General features: G+C 48.2%; 1 protein-coding gene across 1 annotated transcript in view; it reads left to right on the top strand.

Moving 5' to 3' along the window:
• The window catches only part of LEMD2 (LEM domain nuclear envelope protein 2), a 267597-nt gene that overhangs the window by 43279 nt on the left and 204169 nt on the right, over positions 1-20149 (top strand). The window lies entirely within an intron of this gene.

The raw sequence follows: 20149 nt of genomic DNA, 5'->3' as shown, positions 1-20149 counted from the left end.
CAAATTTTGTGAATCCGGTCCAGCCACACTGGGTAGACCATCTATAGCCTGTGTCAGTCATCTTCTTCAGCTAGAGGGTAAAATATTGCTGTATGCTGACATTTAAGCAATCAATATCTAAAGGCATTAACCTCATGGGTGCTGGAACGTTCGCACGCGGGACTAATTTCCCCGCTGTGCTGAATGTTCCAAAAACGGGTGCGGCCGCTGTACTCCATGACGAGCTGAGCTCGTCACCAGCATGAGGGCCACCAGCATGAAGACGGAAGACATCTCCCTTGTGGTCAAGGAGTGCAAACAGGCACCAGCAGCAACTTCGCCGGTCTGCAGTTTCAAGGCTCCCGTCGGAACCCGAAGACTCTGTGACTCAAGAACTGGACTTCCAGACTTCTCTGATCCCGTTCCACATTCACAGCAAATCTGAGACCCGTGGCGGACACGAGAGACGTGGGACCGGACATCTTGGACATCCTGCATTTTGCTACCTGAACTCCTTTCCTGAAGCCTCAGTAAGTTGTGCATTGGGGTACGAGAAGCCACAGCCCCGAGCACCATTTGCACCGAAGCCCAGGCCCCCACACTCCACGAGTGTCCCGTGGGCCCCGCCTTTGCATTTGAGCTTGATGCGTATTCCCGGTTACTTGCCCGTTAGCTAGTGAGCCCCCTGAAGACGCCATCTTGAATTTACTTTGCTTTCCTGGTTGCTCCAGGCTTGCTCCAGCTTCCCTGAAAAGGAGAAGCGCCACAGACCTTGCTGGTCTGTAACAGAGCCAATCTCGACATCCTGCGTGGGCTGCGGTTGCCAAGGCTTGTTGGATCCAATCTGGATACCGACACTGCAGGCATCTAGATCCATCGTGGGACAGCTCGAATCCAGCGCCTGGTCATCGTCGATGCCTCCTGGACCTTGTGGCTGAAGAGACAAACTCACCTTCTTCACCTTAAAGCACCCGACATCGCCTGGTTCCTTCCTGGTCACTGGCTAGTGACCCAGACTCTGTCCCCTCTGCTTTCAGGTTCTTCACATCACCGATCCACCCGGACGATTTTCCTCTGGTCATTGGTAAGTCAGAAAGTCAATGGTAACTCGCGACTGTGTTTAGACACTACACGCATCTCCCGTGGGCCTCCTACTTCCTAACTTTTGGTTGTTTAGTGTAGCCCCAGCGATTCCACAGGTCCCAGGTCTGCTTTCTAAATACCACTTTCTTAGTATATGGTTTGGAAGGCCCCTAGGGCATAACGTATACTGTGCAACTTATTGTATATTAACTGTGTGACTTGTATTGTATTTATACCTCTGCCTCATAAAGAGTGCAGAGGGGTTGTGTTTAGATTAAATATATATATATATATTTGCTATATACCTTGAGTGGTGTCTTTTCATTTGGTATTCAAGGGATTATATATGGTAAAACAACTTGCTTAACTTGCCTACTGAAGTCTTAGCCTGAAGACTGCTGGTTCATGCTACCACTAGGATAGCTTTCTATAAGATTGACTTTACAACCACCATCAATAAGGGTCGAAAAGACTGGTGCAAGGTGCCCACTAGAACTAGTGGACATCATATGCCAGACTAACGTCTCACAATACCATAGTCGTTTTTGAATACTGGCAATCCCTTTATGTTGCCACATTTCTGCAGATCCACATACTGGGACTGAAGGTAGTGGTAAGCAATAGTTACAGGGTTGGAATGCCCTTTAAGTCTGTGCAAATCGAACTTGCATGTTTTAAGGGTTTTCAACAACTCTTTTCTAACCTTTTCCAATACTGAGAAATGTTGGAAATTTACTCCTGACAATGGCAGACGTAAACCTTCTTCCAGAGTAGGGAAAAAAGTGGTTATGGGAAAATGACCTTGCAAACACTCTGGTTTTAGCATGAGCAAATCTACGCATGCATATTTGCTCATGATAAACTGCAGCTCACACATTTTCCAGGAGTACATTTCTTGCCCTACTTCTATAAATTTTTGTAAATTCACGAACGCCATATAGCTGCACTTAATGCAAGGACATACACCAAGGGTGCACTTTGGAGATTTTATTTAATAATAGGGCCCCCAATTTGGTCTGCCATTAACCACAACCTTTTGTGTGTGTTAAAATTGTCCCTCTCTCTGTATTAGCTGGCTTCACTGTGAGCGATGGCATTACGCTCTTTCACAAGGAGTATATTGGCACACAAAGTAGTTTTGTTCAGTGGCAGGAACTATTGTGGCAGTGTGCGCTTTTTTAGACCAATTTTTTTTTTTTTTTGCTTTTGCCTATGTTTGTTATAATGGTGAGGGCCCGGCAGCTCTCACATCAAGAAGGCTTTACAAAAACCATGCCAAAACAAGTCACATATTGGCAAAACTAAAAAGCTGACTACTAATTTCAGACCTACTTGCTTTGCTTGTTTATTTTTATGTTTCTCATAATCTCATTGAAACTGGTGACACTGATTTTCCAATGTGAATATTTTTGCAAAATACTAGCATGCATCAACACATTTTACTAAATGATGCTGCAAAGAAATGGTACCTGAAATTTCACAGTAGTTTAGCAAAATGTTTTTTTTCCTACTTTCATTTTTTTAGGAACATTTTATATTGAAAGCAAAGAGTAATTAATCTTGCTTTCAAGCTTCTGCAAATATTGCATCTAATCAGAGAGCATTCTGGGAGTATTATGCATAGCCTCATATTGCTAAACTTTGAAACCGTGAGTACACATTTTTATACTGTAACCACTGTCAGTAGTGCAGTCAGAACTTACATTTACTTAGAGCGCTCACCCTAATAATAAAGGCTTTCAATTAATGAACCATAAATACAAGTTTGAACAGCATTAACATAGGCACACAAATAATAACCTAACTTCAGGCAGTGCCCTTCCCTGGCCCTTAATGTGCTACTGCAAACTGGCAGCCAAAGGGTTTGTGCTGCAGGGGGTTGGGCCTACTTGTCCCAAGGACAAAATACACATTAAAACTTGTTGCCCTTGACCCCAAACAATATGTCCTGGGCCTCGGCTATAGGAATTCCACATCCCTGGGTTTTTGTTTTGCTTTCGCATGGCCTCCAGATCTTGCGAAATCTCTTGTAAACAAAAAAAATATTAAACCTTACAAGAGGATTAGAGCCCACTGTTACTTACCATTTGCTGGCTGCCTTGTCCCTGTAGTTTCCTTGCTTGTTATTGGTTGGCACCTGCTGCTCCTTTCTGCTTCCTTCCGGGCCTCAGCATAGTGTCTGCTGTGGATCATGGACCAAGTACAGCTTCCTGTCTGCGGCAGTTGTCCTTCCACTGGATGCAGGCTCCTGCAGGTCCTTTGTTTTTTTTTTCTTTTTACGTCTAGACTATTTTATCCCGCAGGGATAAATAGACGAGAGTATAGTAGTTGAAACAAACTCTTTGACCAAGTGGATTCGAAGCGGATTCCTCCCAATGCATGTGATCTATTGAAGCATGTCGCTTCGCCAGCGTGCGCTTGGCCTTGCTCACACCCCATATGCAGGTTCCCTCCCACTCCATTGCTCCCCTGCTCCTCCGCTCCCCACCCCATCTGCCTCGCACACCACCATGCTCCTTCCCTCCCACTCGTCACACCCCATATGCTGGTTCCCTCCCACTCGCTCGCTCCCCGGTCCCCCCACCCCCATCCGCCTCGCACACCACCACATACAAAACAGTTGCCAAATGGATTACACCCTACTGTACTCTAGACATTGATTACATTTTGTGAAACAGAAACTAAGGCAATGTCACAGCATGACTCAGTCCATACTTCTTCTTTTATCAGGAATGCAGATTACAAAGAGGACACTAGAAAATGTGATGCTTGGTCTCAAACAGAGGTAAACAGGCTTGTTTTCCTCTACAGCCTTCGCATTTCACCTCATCTGCGTTTATACGTTCTTTTTACACAAGCCAAGGCCTCTGTGCACTTTCCCCTGCAGCATTTTATCACATTAGTATTGATTCGAATTGTTGCCTTGGGCTGTCTTGAGCAGCCATACATCTGGAGCACCATTTGTGCAAGCTGCCGAGGAGCTCTCCACGTGCACTGTGCCGCGCCCTCTCCTCCTCCGATCTCCCCTGCCCCCACCTCTCTCTATCTCGCTCGCTCTCATCCCTCTCTCGCTCTGCTTCCTTCATAAACACTCCCTTTTTTTACTCTACTGCCTTCGAATTTCCCCTCACTCTTTCTCACTGGACCACTCCCTTCCCACTCCGTTTACCTTTCGTTTTTACTCTACCTCACTCTTTCTCTATTTTGCTCCTTTATCTCAATCTTTCACCCCCTTGCCCCGCCTGTCTCATCTCTGGATAACTTCAGCACAATATCCTTGGTGCAAAAACATCAACTGTTACATGGCTAAACACTTATAAGGTACAAGGTTTAGCCATGCAACAGCTGATGCTGTTGCACCAAGGATATTGTGCTGCAAAACTAAATACTTATAAGGTCCTAAAAGCAAGACCTATTGGCCATGTGATCTATTGAAGCGTGACGCTTCGCCAGCACGCGCTTGGCCTCACTCACACCCCATATGCTCGTCCCCTCCCACTCGCTTGCTCCCCTGCTCCCCCCCCCCCGACTTGAAAGGAAGCCTCGCACACCAACAATCGTCTCTTACACCACCCCCCCGCAATGCCGAGAGCTTGGTGCTATTGCCTCTGAGTGTCCTTTAGGAGCTGCCCGCGCTCGCTTTGCACTTTGGCCCCCTGCTGACCCTCTCTAATCCAGCCTGTGCTGCGCCATTGTATTCAAACAATAGCCCCAGCACTCAAAGCCATCTGACGAAATAGAGTCAGAAGCAGCACAGGACCGAGCACAGCCTCTGCTCCTCTTCCAAAACAAATAAAACCAGTGAGTGCAGAACTTCATCAGTTCCCGGAAAGAATGCTTGGCGTGTTCATTCCACCTAAGGCCCTGTCTGTACCTCTCCACCCATTATCGTGTGCTGCTTACTCTTTCGCTCTCCTGCTGCCCGTCCTCTAACTTGCCCTCTCCCTTGTCCCCTGTGTTTCTTGTACGCACACTTCAAATGTGAAAGCATCTGGTTTCACTGGTTGACGAGTCTCTATGAGGGCTTTTAACAACCTTCTGTCTTCCCTAAATTAAGTGGTTGCTTTATAAAGTTCCATGTGCCGTTATATTGATTTTCACTTCACGCTTTGTTTTTATAAACATAAAACTTAGCTTAATGCAACTCTGACAGCACGACTCTTCTCATTTAGGTGTGTTCTTTTTAACAATCTCGGCATTCACTTACTGTTGTTACACACACCTCTATTATTTTGGAAACCTAAACTGCATTAGAGCTATTGAATGATGTTCCGAGAAAATACACAGGTTTGCTCACCTGTAACTGTTCGGAGTTATGCTTTTGTTTTGTAAAGCATAGATTTGGTATCCTTAAGTGTGATGTTCACCCACTGCACAGTTTGTATAATTTGTTTGATGCATATTGTTCTGTCTACTGCTCATGATTAACCACTGTAAATAATTCAGAGACATTCAAATATTTTAATCATATCACGTTGATACCTGCTGTTAATATGAGATGCCTGTTAATTTTCTCCCATATATCGTAGGACAAAAATAAACAAGCATTGAAAATCACTTAATCAGAATGTGTCGGTCTGTAACGCAACTGGTGCTCATGTAAAGCACTCTGATTACCTTTGGGTCGAGTATTCTGCATCTCCACGCCAACCCTTCTTTCACCCCTCTTCTCTCCTTTCTCTTTCCTACCATCTATCTATCCTCCTTATTAGCTTCCCACAGCATCACTCAACGCAACAGCATCACTCAGCACCACTCAATGCGCACCACTCAACACCACAGCACCACTCAACGCCACAGCACCACTCAAGGCCACAGCACCACTCAAGGCCACAGCACCACTCAAGGCCACATCATCCCTCAAGGCCACATCATCCCTCAAGGCCACATCATCCCTCAAGGCCACATCATCCCTCAAGGCCACATCATCCCTCAAGGCCACATCATCCCTCAAGGCCACTGCATATCCCTCAAGGCCACTGCATATCCCTCAAGGCCACTGCATATCCCTCAAGGCCACAGCATATCCCTCAAGGCCACAGCATATCCCTCAAGGCCACAGCATATCCCTCAACGCCACAGCATATCCCTCAACGTCACAGCATCCATTTTTTTTAAGTGCCCCCTCTGGCCTGCCGGGAAAAAAAACACATTAACAAAGCCAAAAAAACTCTCACAGAGATAATTGGCTATGTTAATGTTTTAAAGATGTTGCGCAGAAGCGTGCTGCCATGCAATATGGCTTAAAGTAGACAAATAAAGCGATACGATGCGGTGAACCTTGGCTGCTCAATAGAGGTTTGTTTTTATATACCGTTAGCCATGTTGCAAACCAGCCTTGGCTGCTGTGTTGTGTCTAAAAAAAAAAAAACTAGTGACCACGCCAATAGGTCTCGCATAGGTGAAACCTGTTAGTTTTGAATATGCTTGTTAACTCTGGGCACTGCTTGGTCTGGGGTGCTTGGAAGTGATAACTAAAATTTACTCAGGTTGGCCTACCTGACTCCTTAACACGGTCACAGTAATATGGTGCAGGAAAATGCACCAGTGACAAAGTTCCAATGGAATGAGGGATGCACTGCAGGTTTGCACCTCTGGCCTAATAAGGCTAGGGAACGGGGGTCATGCAGACCCCCCTCCCAGTTCATTAGAAAAAAATATAAGACCCTGATGGATAGGGGCCCCAGGACCTATTAAGGTTCAGGGAGGGGGCTATGTGGGCCCTCACCCTTTTAATTCCCCAAAAACACTTTCTTGGGGATAAGGTCCCCATGGCCTAAAGTGGATGAGGAATGGAGCTATGGGGCACGCCTCACTTGAAGATAAAAAAGAAATGGCCCTGAGGACCTAATAAAGCTCAGGGAGAGGGGTACGTGACCCCCTCGCCTTTAATATAAAAAAATGGACCTGGAGATGGGGTCCCCAGGGCATAATAAGGTTTGGGCAGGGGGAATGCGTGGTCCCCCTCCCCATCATAAAAAAAAAACCCTGAGGGATGGGGTCCTCAGGGTCTACTATGGCTCATGGAGGGAGACCATGTATCCCCTCCCCTTAATGAAAAGAAAACAGCATTGGAGATGGGGTCCCAAGGGCCTAATAAGGCTCAGGAGGGGGCCACATAGCTCCACACCCTTTAAAAAAAACCTGGGGCACGTGGCCAACCCAATACCAGGGTTAGTCTATGGCGAGAGCTTACTGTGTGTCACACTATTTGCAGACTCTGAAATTCTTGTGAGAAATACAACACAGGGTATTAACAAGCATTTACGATGCAATGGTCTCTGCATTCTTAAAGTTAGAGCTATTGGCATTGCTTATGACATTATTTTTATTGCTGTTTTTGTTTTTAAAACATAAATAAATGGCATTGTCATTTACAATGCCAATAGCTTATTCGCTCGCAAATGCAAGACCTATTGCATTTGCACCCACACAGAGCCACACACACAAAGCCACCCACACATACAGAGCCACCCACACAGTCCTTCACATAGAGCCACCCCCCACCCACACTCACACACAGCCACCCACATACACAAAGAACCACCTACAAAAAAAGCTACCCACACAGAGCCACACACACACACAGACAGAGCCACCCACACAGACAGAGCCACCCACACACACAGACACAGAGCCACACGCATACAGAGCCACACGCACAGAGACACACACGCACAGAGACACACACGCACAGAGACACACACACACAGAGCCACATACACACGGAGCCACATACACACAGAGCCACACACACACACAGAGCCACACACAGGGAACAGAGGCCAGAAAAAACGCTCACAACAAGGGAACAGGGGGCAGGCACAACCAACGAGGGGGCAGGAGAGCAAGCACAAACAACGAGGGGCAGGAGATTGGCGAAATACCGACATTTGGAAGAGGACGGGTGCAATGGATGGCACTTACTGCTACTTAATATACTTAGAATAGCTATAAAGTGCTGTGACATAATTTCATCTCTGAGTCTACTTCCCAAACCGTACAACAAGCAGTCACAGAGGAGCTCAATGAGCCGAAGGTGGGGCGGGGACACCGGGCCCCTCTGTGAGGCTGTCAGTGCAGTCATGGCTTTAAATCCCCGCATAGGCTGCCGCTAGATTCAGCACTTCCCTACAGCCCCATTTAGCCTGCTCATCTGATAGGTGTGGGTCCTAGTGGCACCTAGACAGCTTCACCTCTTCGGGGGCCCCCTGTGCAAAAGACCGCGCCCAGGAAGGCCGGAGCCTGCCTCTATTCTGCACTCCCCTCCGGTGGCAGCCAACGGCGGCATGTAGTCTTACCTCCACATCGCGGTCCTTATTCTTGAAACTCTTGATGCGGTGTTTCTCGAGGCCGGCACTCTCCGCCATGGTGCTGCGTGCGGCCGAGGCTCGGTACTCCGAGGAGCTGCTGCTACTGCACGTGCCGCACGCCAGGAGGTGGCCGAGCCCTACCCTGCCCCCACCCTCAGCTTCGGCAGAGTGCCGGCTGTGACGTCAGGAACGAGGTGCGTAAACAACTACAGGCTACAGCGAAAAGGCAGCAGGACACTGGTTGGACATGTTTAGTGTGGGTGAGCTCCATGTGTCCTGTGGTGCAGGATTACCGTTCAGGTAGTATGAGGCACAATCAAAGCCGAACCAGGAACAACTTATCCCTTATATATAGACAGCTCACGTTAACCCTTCAAGTCGGCTTGTGCCTATTCTATTCTAGAGCTGCGAGTACGTGTTTACATGAATAGTCTAAACAGTGGGCATGTATGTGACTGTTACCCATTCAATAGAGGCACACATGAAGCGAGTGTGTACGAAAGAGATTAAAATCGAGGAAACTCCGCCATGGTGCCGTATTCATCAGTTCAACGCCAAGTACCAAATCTCACTGTCTTTCTTTTGTCTCTCTGAACCTGTGCGGTTGCCAGAAGAAGCTTCCCGGGGATTGCTGCCTTCTGTCGCCCCCAGTCAATCAATTTTTAATAGAGACTAGAACGGTCTGTTCGTATTCGTTTGATCTTTTTTGAAGTACTCCATTTCACAGTGGCCATCTTGAGTGGGGATGATTATCAGTAAAAATGCATTATGTTCTTGGTAAATAGCTCTCGCACCACTCAACGCCACTGCATCACTCAGCGCCACAGAATCACTCAGCGCCACTGAATGCCACAGCACCCCTCAACGCCACAGCACCCCTCAACGCCACAGCACCCCTCAACGCCACAGCACCCCTCAACGCCACAGCACCCCTCAACGCCACAGCACCCCTCAACGCCACAGCACCCCTCAACGCCACAGCACCCCTCAATGCCACAGCACCCCTCAATGCCACAGCACCCCTCAACCCCATAGCACCCCTCAACGCCACAGCACCCCTCAGCGCCACAGCACCCCTCAATTCCACAGCACCACTCAATTCCACAGCACCACTCAATTCCACAGCACCACTCAATGCCACAGCACCACTCAATGCCACAGCACCACTCAATGCCACAGCACCACTCAATGCCACAGCACCACTCAATGCCACATCATCCCTCAACGCCACAGCATATCCCTCAACGCCACAGCATATCCCTCAACGCCGCAGCATATCCCTCAACGCCGCAGCATATCCCTCAACGCCGCAGCATATCCCTCAACGCCGCAGCATATCCCTCAACGCCGCAGCATATCCCTCAACGCCGCAGCATATCCCTCAACGCCGCAGCATATCCCTCAACGCCGCAGCATATCCCTCAACGCCACAGCATCCATTTTTTTAAGTGCCCCCTCTGGCCTGCCGGGAAAAAAACACATTAACAAAGCCAAAAAAACTCTCTCAGAGATAATTGGCTTTGTTAATGTTTTAAAGATGTTGCACAGAAGCTTGCTGCCATGCAATATGGCTTAAAGTAGACAAATAAAGCGATACGATGCGGTGAACCTTGGCTGCTCAATAGAGGTTTGTTTTTATATACCGTAAGCCATGTTGCAAACCAGCCTTGGCTGCTGTGTTGTGTCTAAAAAAAAAAAAAAAACTAGAGACAACGCCAATAGGTCTTGCATAGGTGAAACCTGTTAGTTTTGAATATGCTTGTTAACTCTGGGCACTGCTTGGTCTGGGGTGCTTGGAAGTGATAACTAAAATTTACTCAGGTTGGCCTACCTGACTCCTTAACACGGTCACAGTAATATGGTGCAGGAAAATGCACCAGTGAAAAAGTTCCAATGGAATGAGGTATGCACTGCAGGTTTGCACCTCTGGCGTAATAAGGCTAGGGAACGGGGGTCATGCAGACCCCCCTCCCGGTTCATTAGTAAAAAATATAAGACCCTGGTGGACAGGGGCCCCAGGGCCTATTAAGGTTCAGGGAGGGGGCTATGTGGGCCCTCACCCTTTTAATTCCCCAAAAACACTTTCTTGGGGATAAGGTCCCCATGGCCTAAAGTGGATGAGGAATGGAGCTATGGGGCACGCCTCACTTGAAGATAAAAAAGAAATGGCCCTGAGGACCTAATAAAGCTCAGGGAAAGGGATACGTGACCCCCTCGCCTTTAATTTAAAAAAAATGGACCTGGAGATGGGATCCCCAGGGCATAATAAGGTTTGGGCAGGGGGAATGCGTGGTCCCCCTCCCCATCATAAAAAAAAAACCCTGAGGGATGGGGTCCTCAGGGTCTACTATGGCTCATGGAGGGAGCCCATGTATCCCCTCCCCTTAATGAAAAGAAAACCGCATTGGAGATGGGGTCCCAAGGGCCTAATAAGGCTCAGGAGGGGGCCACATAGCCCCACACCCTTTAAAAAAAAAAACCTGGGGCACGTGGCCAACCCCATACCAGGGTTAGTCTATGGCGAGAGCTTACTGTGTGTCACACTATTTGCAGACTGTGAAATTCTTGTGAGAAATACAACACAGAGTATTAACAAGCATTTACGATGCAATGGTCTCGGCATTCTTAAAGTTAGAGCTATTGGCATTGCTTATGACATTATTTTTATTGATGTTTTTGTTTTTAAAACATAAATAAATGGCATTGTCATTTACAATGCCAATAGCTTATTCGCTCGCAAATGCAAGACCTATTGCATTTGCACCCACACAGAGCCACACACACAAAGCCACCCACACATACAGAGCCACCCACACAGTCATTCACATAGAGCCACCCCCCCCACACCCCCCCCCCCCACACACACACACACACACACCCACATACACACAGAACCACCTACAAAAAAAGCTAGCCACACACACAGACATAGCCACACACACACACACACACACACACACACACACAGAGCCACACACACAGACAGACAGAGCCACACACACACAGAGCCACACACACAGAGCCACACACACACACAGAGCCACACACACACACAGAGCCACACACACACACAGCCACACACACACACAGCCACACACAAACAGAGCCACACACAAACAGAGCCACACACAAACAGAGCCACACACAAACAGCCACACACAAACAGAGCCACACACAAACAGAGCCACACACAAACAGAGCCACACACAAACAGAGCCACACACAAACAGAGCCACACACAAACAGAGCCACACACAAACAGAGCCACACACAAACAGAGCCACACACAAACAGAGCCACACACAAACAGAGCCACACACAAACAGCCACACACAAACAGCCACACACAAACAGCCACACACACAGAGCCACACACACAGAGCCACACACACAGAGCCACACACACAGAGCCACACACACAGAGCCACACACACAGAGCCACACACACAGAGCCACACACACAGAGCCACACACACAGAGCCACACACACAGAGCCACACACATAGAGCCACACACACACAGCCACACACACAGAGCCACACACACAGAGCCACACACACAGAGCCACACACACAGAGCCACACACACACAGAGCCACACACACAGAGCCACACACACAGAGCCACACACACAGAGCCACACACACAGAGCCACACACACAGAGCCACACACAGAGCCACACACACAGAGCCACACACACAGAGCCACACACACAGAGCCACACACACAGAGCCACACACACAGAGCCACACACACAGAGCCACACACACAGAGCCACACACACAGAGCCACACACACAGAGCCACACACACAGAGCCACACACACAGAGCCACACACACAGAGCCACACACACAGAGCCACACACACAGAGCCACACACACACAGAGCCACACACACACAGAGCCACACACACACAGAGCCACACACACACAGAGCCACACACACACAGAGCCACACACACACAGAGCCACACACACACAGAGCCACACACACAGAGCCACACACAAACACACACACACACAGAGCCACATACACACAGAGCCACATACACACGGTGCCACATACACACAGAGCCACACACACACACAGAGCCACACACAGAGCCACACACACACACAGAGCCACACACAGAGCCACACACACACACAGAGCCACACACAGAGCCACACACACACACAGAGCCACACACAGAGCCACACACACACACACAGAGCCACACACAGAGCCACACACACACACACAGAGCCACACACAGAGCCACACACAGAGCCACACACAGAGCCACACACAGAGCCACACACAGAGCCACACACAGAGCCACACACAGCGAACAGAGGCCAGAAAAAACGCTCACAACGAGGGAACATGGGGCAGGAAAGCAAGCACAGCGAGGGGGAAGGAAAGCAAGCACAACCAACGAGGGGGCAGGAGAGCAAGCACAACCAACGAGGGGGCAGGAGAGCAAGCACAACCAACGAGGGGGCAGGAGAGCAAGCACAAACAATGAGGGGGCAGGAGATTGGCGAAATACCGACATTTGGAAGAGGACGGGTGCAATGGATGGTACTTACTGCTACTTAATATACTTAGAATAGCTATAAAGTGCTCTGACATAATTTCATCTCTGAGTCTACTTCCCAAACCGTACAACAAGCAGTCACAGAGGAGCTCAATGAGCCGAAGGTGGGGCGGGGACACCGGGCCCCTCTGTGAGGCTGTCAGTGCACTCATGGCTTTAAATCCCCGCATAGGCTGCCGCTACATTCAGCACTTCCCTACAGCCCCATTTAGCCGGCTCATCTGATAGGTGTGGGTCCTAGTGGCACCTAGACAGCTTCACCTCTTCGGGGGCCCCCTGTGCAAGAGACCGCGCCCAGGAAGGCCGGAGCCTGCCTCTATTCTGCACTCCCCTCCGGTGGCAGCCAACGGCGGCATGTATTCTTACCTCCACATCGCGGTCCTTATTCTTGAAACTCTTGATGCGGTGATTCTCGAGGCCGGCGCTCTCCGCCATGGTGCTGCGTACGGCCGAGGCTCGGGACTCAGAGGAGCTGCTGCTACTGCGCGTGACGCACGCCAGGAGGTGGCCGAGCCCTACCCTGCCCCCACCCTCGGCTTCGGCAGAGCGCCGGCTGTGACGTCAGGAACGAGGTGCGTAAACAACTACAGGCTACAGCGAAAAGGCAGCAGGACACTGGTTGGACATGTTGAGTGTGGGTGAGCTCCATGTGTCCTGTGGTGCAGGATTACCATTCAGGTAGTATGAGGCACAATCAAAGCCGAACCAGGAACAACTTATCCCTTATATATAAACAGCTCACGTTAACACTTCAAGTCGGCTTGTGCCTATTCTATTCTAGAGCTGCGAGTACGTGTTTACATGAATAGTCTAAACAGTGGGCATGTATGTGACGGTTACCCATTCAATAGAGGCACACATGAAGCGAGTGTGTACGAAAGAGATTAAAATCGAGGAAACTACGCCATGGTGCCGTATTCATCAGTTCAACGCCAAGTACCAAATCTCACTGTCTTTCTTTTGTCTCTCTGAACCTGTGCGGTTGCCAGAAGAAGCTTCCCGGGGATTGCTGCCTTCTGTCGCCCCCAGTCAATCAATTTTTAATAGAGACTAGAACGGTCTGTTCGTATTCGTTTGATCTTTTTTGAAGTACTCCATTTCACAGCGGCCATCTTGAGTGGGGATGATTATCAGTAAAAATGCATTATGTTCTTGGTAAAAAGCTCTCGCACGTGGGTATAACTTGAGCACGGAAAGCGTTGACTTGAGGTATGCATGGTGGTTAAGGCTATAAAGCAGGATTTCATTGCATAACTGGGTTAGAGGTGAGAGCGGGACGGAGGGGGGTTGGCGAGAGCGGGACGGAGGAGAGCTGCGGGCAGAGGAAGGGGGGGGGGGCGCGAGCGGAGCTGAGCAGCTCCGGAAACACCACGTTTCTCCGAGGCCAGGCAGAAATGCTTCGGAGAAACGACCTGTGATTTTCGGATTCGGGGCGTGGTTTTCGTTCTCTCCTCTTCCCTTTGGCTGGAATGTAAAATTCCAGCCAATGGGAAGAGGAGAGAAAGAAAACAAGAAGCGGAAAAAAAACGCCCCTGAATCCAAAAAAGACGGGGCTGAAACGGAGTGAAGCGCCTCTCCTCCAGAGGCTGGCCTCCGTTTAGGAAGCCAGCGAATGGAGAAGAGAGGTGGGTTAAAGCCCCCATACTAAGAAACATTAAATCTCGGAGCGAGACTGCGCAAGCGCAGCCTACGGTCCGAGACCTAAAAAAGTATCTGTTTAAAACAATCAAAATAGACACTATTCGCTTAAAATAAAAAATGTCCAAAGGTGTTAAAGATCATACTACTTGCATCCTGAGGTTAAAAGTTTACAGCCCATCTTTTGAAGCTAAATAAGCACATGTACATCGGTTAGTCCCTGGTGCACTCAATCTTTTATGTAGAAATTGTCATGCTACGATGATTCTGTCTAATAACTGGAAGCTGCTTACAATACTCCGTAATTACTACGTAGAATCTTTGCCTTGTTGGAAACATTTTCTGCAAACCAAAAAACTTGAGGGGAGCATACTGGACACAAGTCCTCAACTATCATCTGCGCACAGAGTAACTTGTCTATACAAATACTTGTTCAGTACCTCTACACACTTATGATGTATATGAAGCACATGCGTTTTGTACACATTTACACCCTGTGAGAAGTTGGCCTGGTATATGATGCTCACTAGTTCTAGTGATCTCCTTGTACCATGCCAAGCAACCCTTATGATGATTGGTTGTAAGTCAACCTTATAGACCAGTTATCCTAGTGGTAACGTGGACAAAGCAGTCTTAGGCTAAACTCTGAAAGGCATGTGAAGCCAGCTGTATTACCATACACAATCCCCTTGAATACCAAATGAAAGGACACCACACAGATATATATTGAAAATATATATTTATTAACTACAAATATCCCCTGAACTCCTTTATGAGCACAGAAGCACAAGCGGTAAACAAAACACAGTTTAAAATACACAAAAGTTGCACAATATGGATGAGCCCTAGGGACCACCTAAACCATATACTAAGAAAGTGGTATAAGAGATACCAAATGAAAAGGAAACAGGCCTAGGGCCTTGGGAATCGCTGGAGCTGATCGGGACTAGCAGTGACTAAGTCGGGAAAGGCCCGCGGGACTCTGGTGCAGTGTTTAAAGTGAACGCACTCACCAATGCAAAGTCTATGGTGCGTAAAAGTTAGAAAGTTAGTTAGTTCGGAACCTTACGAGTGACCTAGAAAGCTGAAACTTAAGACACAGGCCCTAGAGGTGTGTACCAGTGTGGGAACACCGGCGTAGCTGAGTTACCTCACCCACAGGAAGCGGGTGCATAGGGTCGAAGTAGTGTCGGGTTTCGTCACGCTGGCCGATGGTGCTTGGAGCTGAAGATGCTGCAGACGGCTCGATGTGAAGAGTTCCGGTGGATCCAAGGATGGATCTGAAGTTGTGAAGACCTGAAAGCAGAGGGGACAATGTTCAAAGTCACTAGCCAGTGACTACTGTGGAACCAGATTGGAACCAGGCGATGTCGGGTGCACACAGGCGTTAAGGTGTAGCTTCTCTCTGCAGCCACGTGGACACCGGGGGTCAAGGACGTCCAGGAGTCGGTCAAGAGCTGTCCCACGCAGGCTTCCCGCTGTTGGCGATGTCGGCAACTTGATCAGAGCAAACAGGCCTTGGCTAATGCAAGCTACGCCGGGATCGAAAAAGGCTTACCACTCAGACCAGCAAGGTCAGAGCGGGTGCTTCCTTTTACAGGAGCGAGGGCATGTCTGGAGCAACCAGACCCGCTGTGTAGTTAGTCGGTTTTGTCGCCAAGATGGCCGCTGACCACGTGGCTAGTGGCCGGGATGGCGCGTCGAGTGGTACAATGCTAAAGGGCCCCACGCAGATCGTGGAGATGCTGGGGGGCTGATCTTCGGTGCAAGGGCTGCTCGGTGGTGGGGGTTCTCAGTCCCCAAAGCACAACGTCGAGGATGCCTCTGATGCTGCGCAGTCAGCTTTTCGAGTGTCTTCCAAGAGGTCCGGTCCCACGTCTCTCGGTGCCTCCACGGGTCCCTTCTTTGCAGGGACTGTGGATCGGGCTGTGAGAAGTCTGGGAGTCTGGGTCTTGTCAGGCTCTGGGCTCCGGCGGGAGGCGGCGGCAAAGCAGACGTCAAGTTGCTGGTTGGTGCCTGTGTTCACAGGGTGGCCACTCCTAGGCCACAAGGGAGATTCTCTTCAGTCTTCTGTGCAGCAGAATGTCGAAGTCCAGTCGTCTTCTTCGTTTAAAGTTGATTTCCGGATGATCTGAGGTGCAATGGCACTGCTCCCACTCTTATTCCCAATCTGAGGGGTGGATCACCTACTAGGTCCCTCCTCTGGGTGGGACCAGGAAGGGGGGCGGTTACACCCCCTTTCCTTTGTCCAGCTCCTCGCCAGGCCTGGGTCTGGAAAGTCCCAGGACCGGTTTGGACTGGCTTATGAAGGGGGACACTTTGTGTGCCCCGGGCATGTCTCCATCTATTCAGCCCTGTCCAAACCCAATACACAAAATCCTGTCTGGGGTGGTGCTCGCACCTCCCAAGGCAGGAAACCCTTTGTTCAAGCCTCCCTCGCTGGAAGGACTCCCAGCAGCAGGAGGTCAGACTTGTGTCTGTGGTGGCAGCATCCATTTTTTGATGCTGAGGCTCTGGTTAACTTTAACCGGGGTTAAGGCTACACACCTGTCGTGACCCTCTAGAAGGGTGGAATGCTATCCCCGTCGACAGAACTGTCGAGGGGATAGTATTCCAAATCGTATGACACCTTACTCGACATGTTTTGATAAAGCCAAACCAAAGTTAGCAAATAACCGCGAGGATTATAATGCACTTAAGAGTATATGGTATGGAAATATCCCGGAACAGCTAAGGGAGTGGTTCCCGACAGCTGCAGACAGGCTCAGCTCATGCTAGAGCACCATCTCACATATTTCCAAGCACTCTGCCTCCAGGATTGAGGAGGCCTTCCATAGGAGTGGCTGATAGGAATATATGTGTCCAGTTTAGGGTTAGATATAGGGATACTATACCTAAGTAAGAGGTGATTACATCAACTTACCCCAGCTGAGTGATCAGCCAGTTGTGTCAAAATATGGAGGCCAGGCCAGGGGTGGCACAATACATGCTGCAGCCCCTGGCAGGCCTTGGAAACACCTATGCCCTGGGTACCTAGGGTACATGTTACAGGGGCCAATAAGGTGAACCAGTTCCAATTGTGTATGCACCTAAGGTACATGGAGTCCATTTTAAGGAGAGAGCGATCAGCCTGGGGCCCTGAATAGCCGGATCCCAGGCCAACTATGTCAAAAACCAGCTAAACACCAGCCAAAAATTTTGGGGGTAACCATAGTCAGATATCCACCTTCCTACACACCCGTTAACTGGACACAGCCTGCACAAAATTAAGTAGAAAAGTAATATGGTAGTTACCTGCCGCTACGTAAACTATAAAATAAACTAGCACACTCAGTGGATGATGTCATGAGTGATGTCGTGAGTGATTTAATATGCGAGGACAAAAGAAGTGCATGGGAGAAGTGCAAGTTGTAGTTGGCTCTGCTAACTGGTGAATTTCTGTGGTTTTTGTCGTGGTTTCTTTTCATAACTTTTACGTTGCCACTGACAAATTTTAAAGGAGGCATTTGGTGTGAAAGCCCCATTCGAATGCAAAAAAGTGTATATAAAGCAACACTTCACATACTGTTTTAAAAAACATGAACAGTATGGCATTAAAGTTACGTGTTTAATAACCCCCATCTGGCCTTTTGAAAGTACAAAGGGACCTAGATTGCTGTAGGAGCACTGGTGAGAAAAATGGGAAGTAAGTGATAGTGAGAGAGAGCAGGAGAAGGGGTAACAGTACACCTCCAGAGAAACTAACGAGCAACCTATGTATACCAATCACTGCTGTGGTGTCAGGGTCTCTTGTGAAGCTGGCCTGGTGCCAGCGACAGTGCCATCAATGACTATAGGTGTGGAAAAGACCTTAGAAACAGCTAGGGATAGTTTGCAGTTGGTGTTCCCAAATTTTCATTGGACAATTTGTGAGTGGAGTCCAAGAGCTCTGAATATTAATCGGAGAACCCCACCATTTTAAAAGACTCCAGCGTACGGTTTTCAAGAAGAGTATACTGTAAGGCATACTGGAGCTAATGAGAAAGTGGTCAGGGTGGGCTGTGAAGAATTGTTTAAGAACTGGCCCAGTGGTTACCAGACGCTGGCGCTAATGACCTTTACAATAAGGTGCTCCACCACATCTCCTCAGAAAATGACTGAACTTGTTAAAAAACAGGAATAGATTACTCTGTTGTCTGTCCACCTCTTGCTAAAGGTGAAAGCTTGACGTGCTTCTACCTTGTATGAGAAACTGTAAGTGCTTCTCGAGGATCAGGAGAGATGCCCCCGTACACTCGGGAACAGAAAAGGTTGGAAGGTCCAGTTGAAAGTAGAACTGCACCCACTATTCTCTGTGCCCCGGTGCCTGAAGATAGCCCAGTAAAGTTTTGGGTTACCCCGTGTTCTTCATACCCTGGGCTACTATTGGTATACAACTAAAAGTATGGTTCTGTCTGATCAATGTTCACATTATCTCACTATTAGAGAGATCTTACACAAAAGATCCTCCTCTCAGCCAACCAAGGTCTGGAATGCACATATACTTGGAAACAAAAAAGCAGTTCCATTTGTAGAAATAAGTATGTTGTCTCAGAAAAGATATTTTCACTACAGAAAAAACAGGACAGAGTGCTCTGTGCACGGAGCACCATGTGTTAAAGGTGCTTGTGGAACCACGGTGGGAATGAGATAAAGATGATATAGCCAAGTTGTTATAACCAATTTCTTCAGTCTGCCACTATACATCGATTAAGGCTGGTTCACTTATAAGTTTCTTATTCAACGGGCAGCCCAAAAAAGTGGTAGACATATTCGTCGACATGTCAACCCCAACAATCCAACGTGATAATTAATCATCAGGCGGGGTCTTCTCAGGACAGGCAGTGGAGACATCCTAATAAGATGGGTGAAAATGTTCATTGGTTCAATGTCGCCTTTAAGATGTCACAAATCTAAGAATGCAACTTTTAATTTGCCATGTAATTTCAGAATAAAGGCTTCAGATGGTATCCTCTATTTACTGCTTCAGGTGGTGTGCATTGTTCTGATTAAACTCTTCGCACCCACAAAGTGAACTGTCTGTGCTTGTGTCTAATTATTTTTCTCTGTGTGTGATAACTATGAATAACAATTGGACATTATTTGAGGAATCGTAATGAGCCATCACGTCTCATTGTTAACAGAAAGGATGCACATTCCTTTTAAAATAGCCATTCATTTATAGTAGAGTTCATGATGTACCTTTTATACAATGTATTATTTCTTCAGCTTATAACTTTGAGGCTAATGTATCTGACCCTGAAGTTGTTTTATTGATGCTGTGTCAGCTCTACACTCTGGTCAATTCTATAAAGGCATGTGTGCAAACGAATAAGCTTATGTATATTTGAGTGGGTTTAGTTCCTTCCAGCAGTGGTTAATTAATTAAAAAGAGAGCACCATCGGTCAACTTAACGTAATGCATGTTTAATGCAGTGTTAAATAGAGTGATACTTATAGTCGCTAATAAATTCCTTCCAACTGAAACAGATTCCCTCTGTATAACTGGCCATCTTGAACTGCAATCACAAAAAATGT

The sequence above is a fragment of the Lissotriton vulgaris genome, chromosome 5 (assembly GCF_964263255.1).
Source record: "Lissotriton vulgaris chromosome 5, aLisVul1.2, whole genome shotgun sequence".
In the NCBI taxonomy this organism is placed as follows: domain Eukaryota; kingdom Metazoa; phylum Chordata; class Amphibia; order Caudata; family Salamandridae; genus Lissotriton; species Lissotriton vulgaris.
This window is presented reverse-complemented; position numbering and strand designations above follow the sequence as displayed.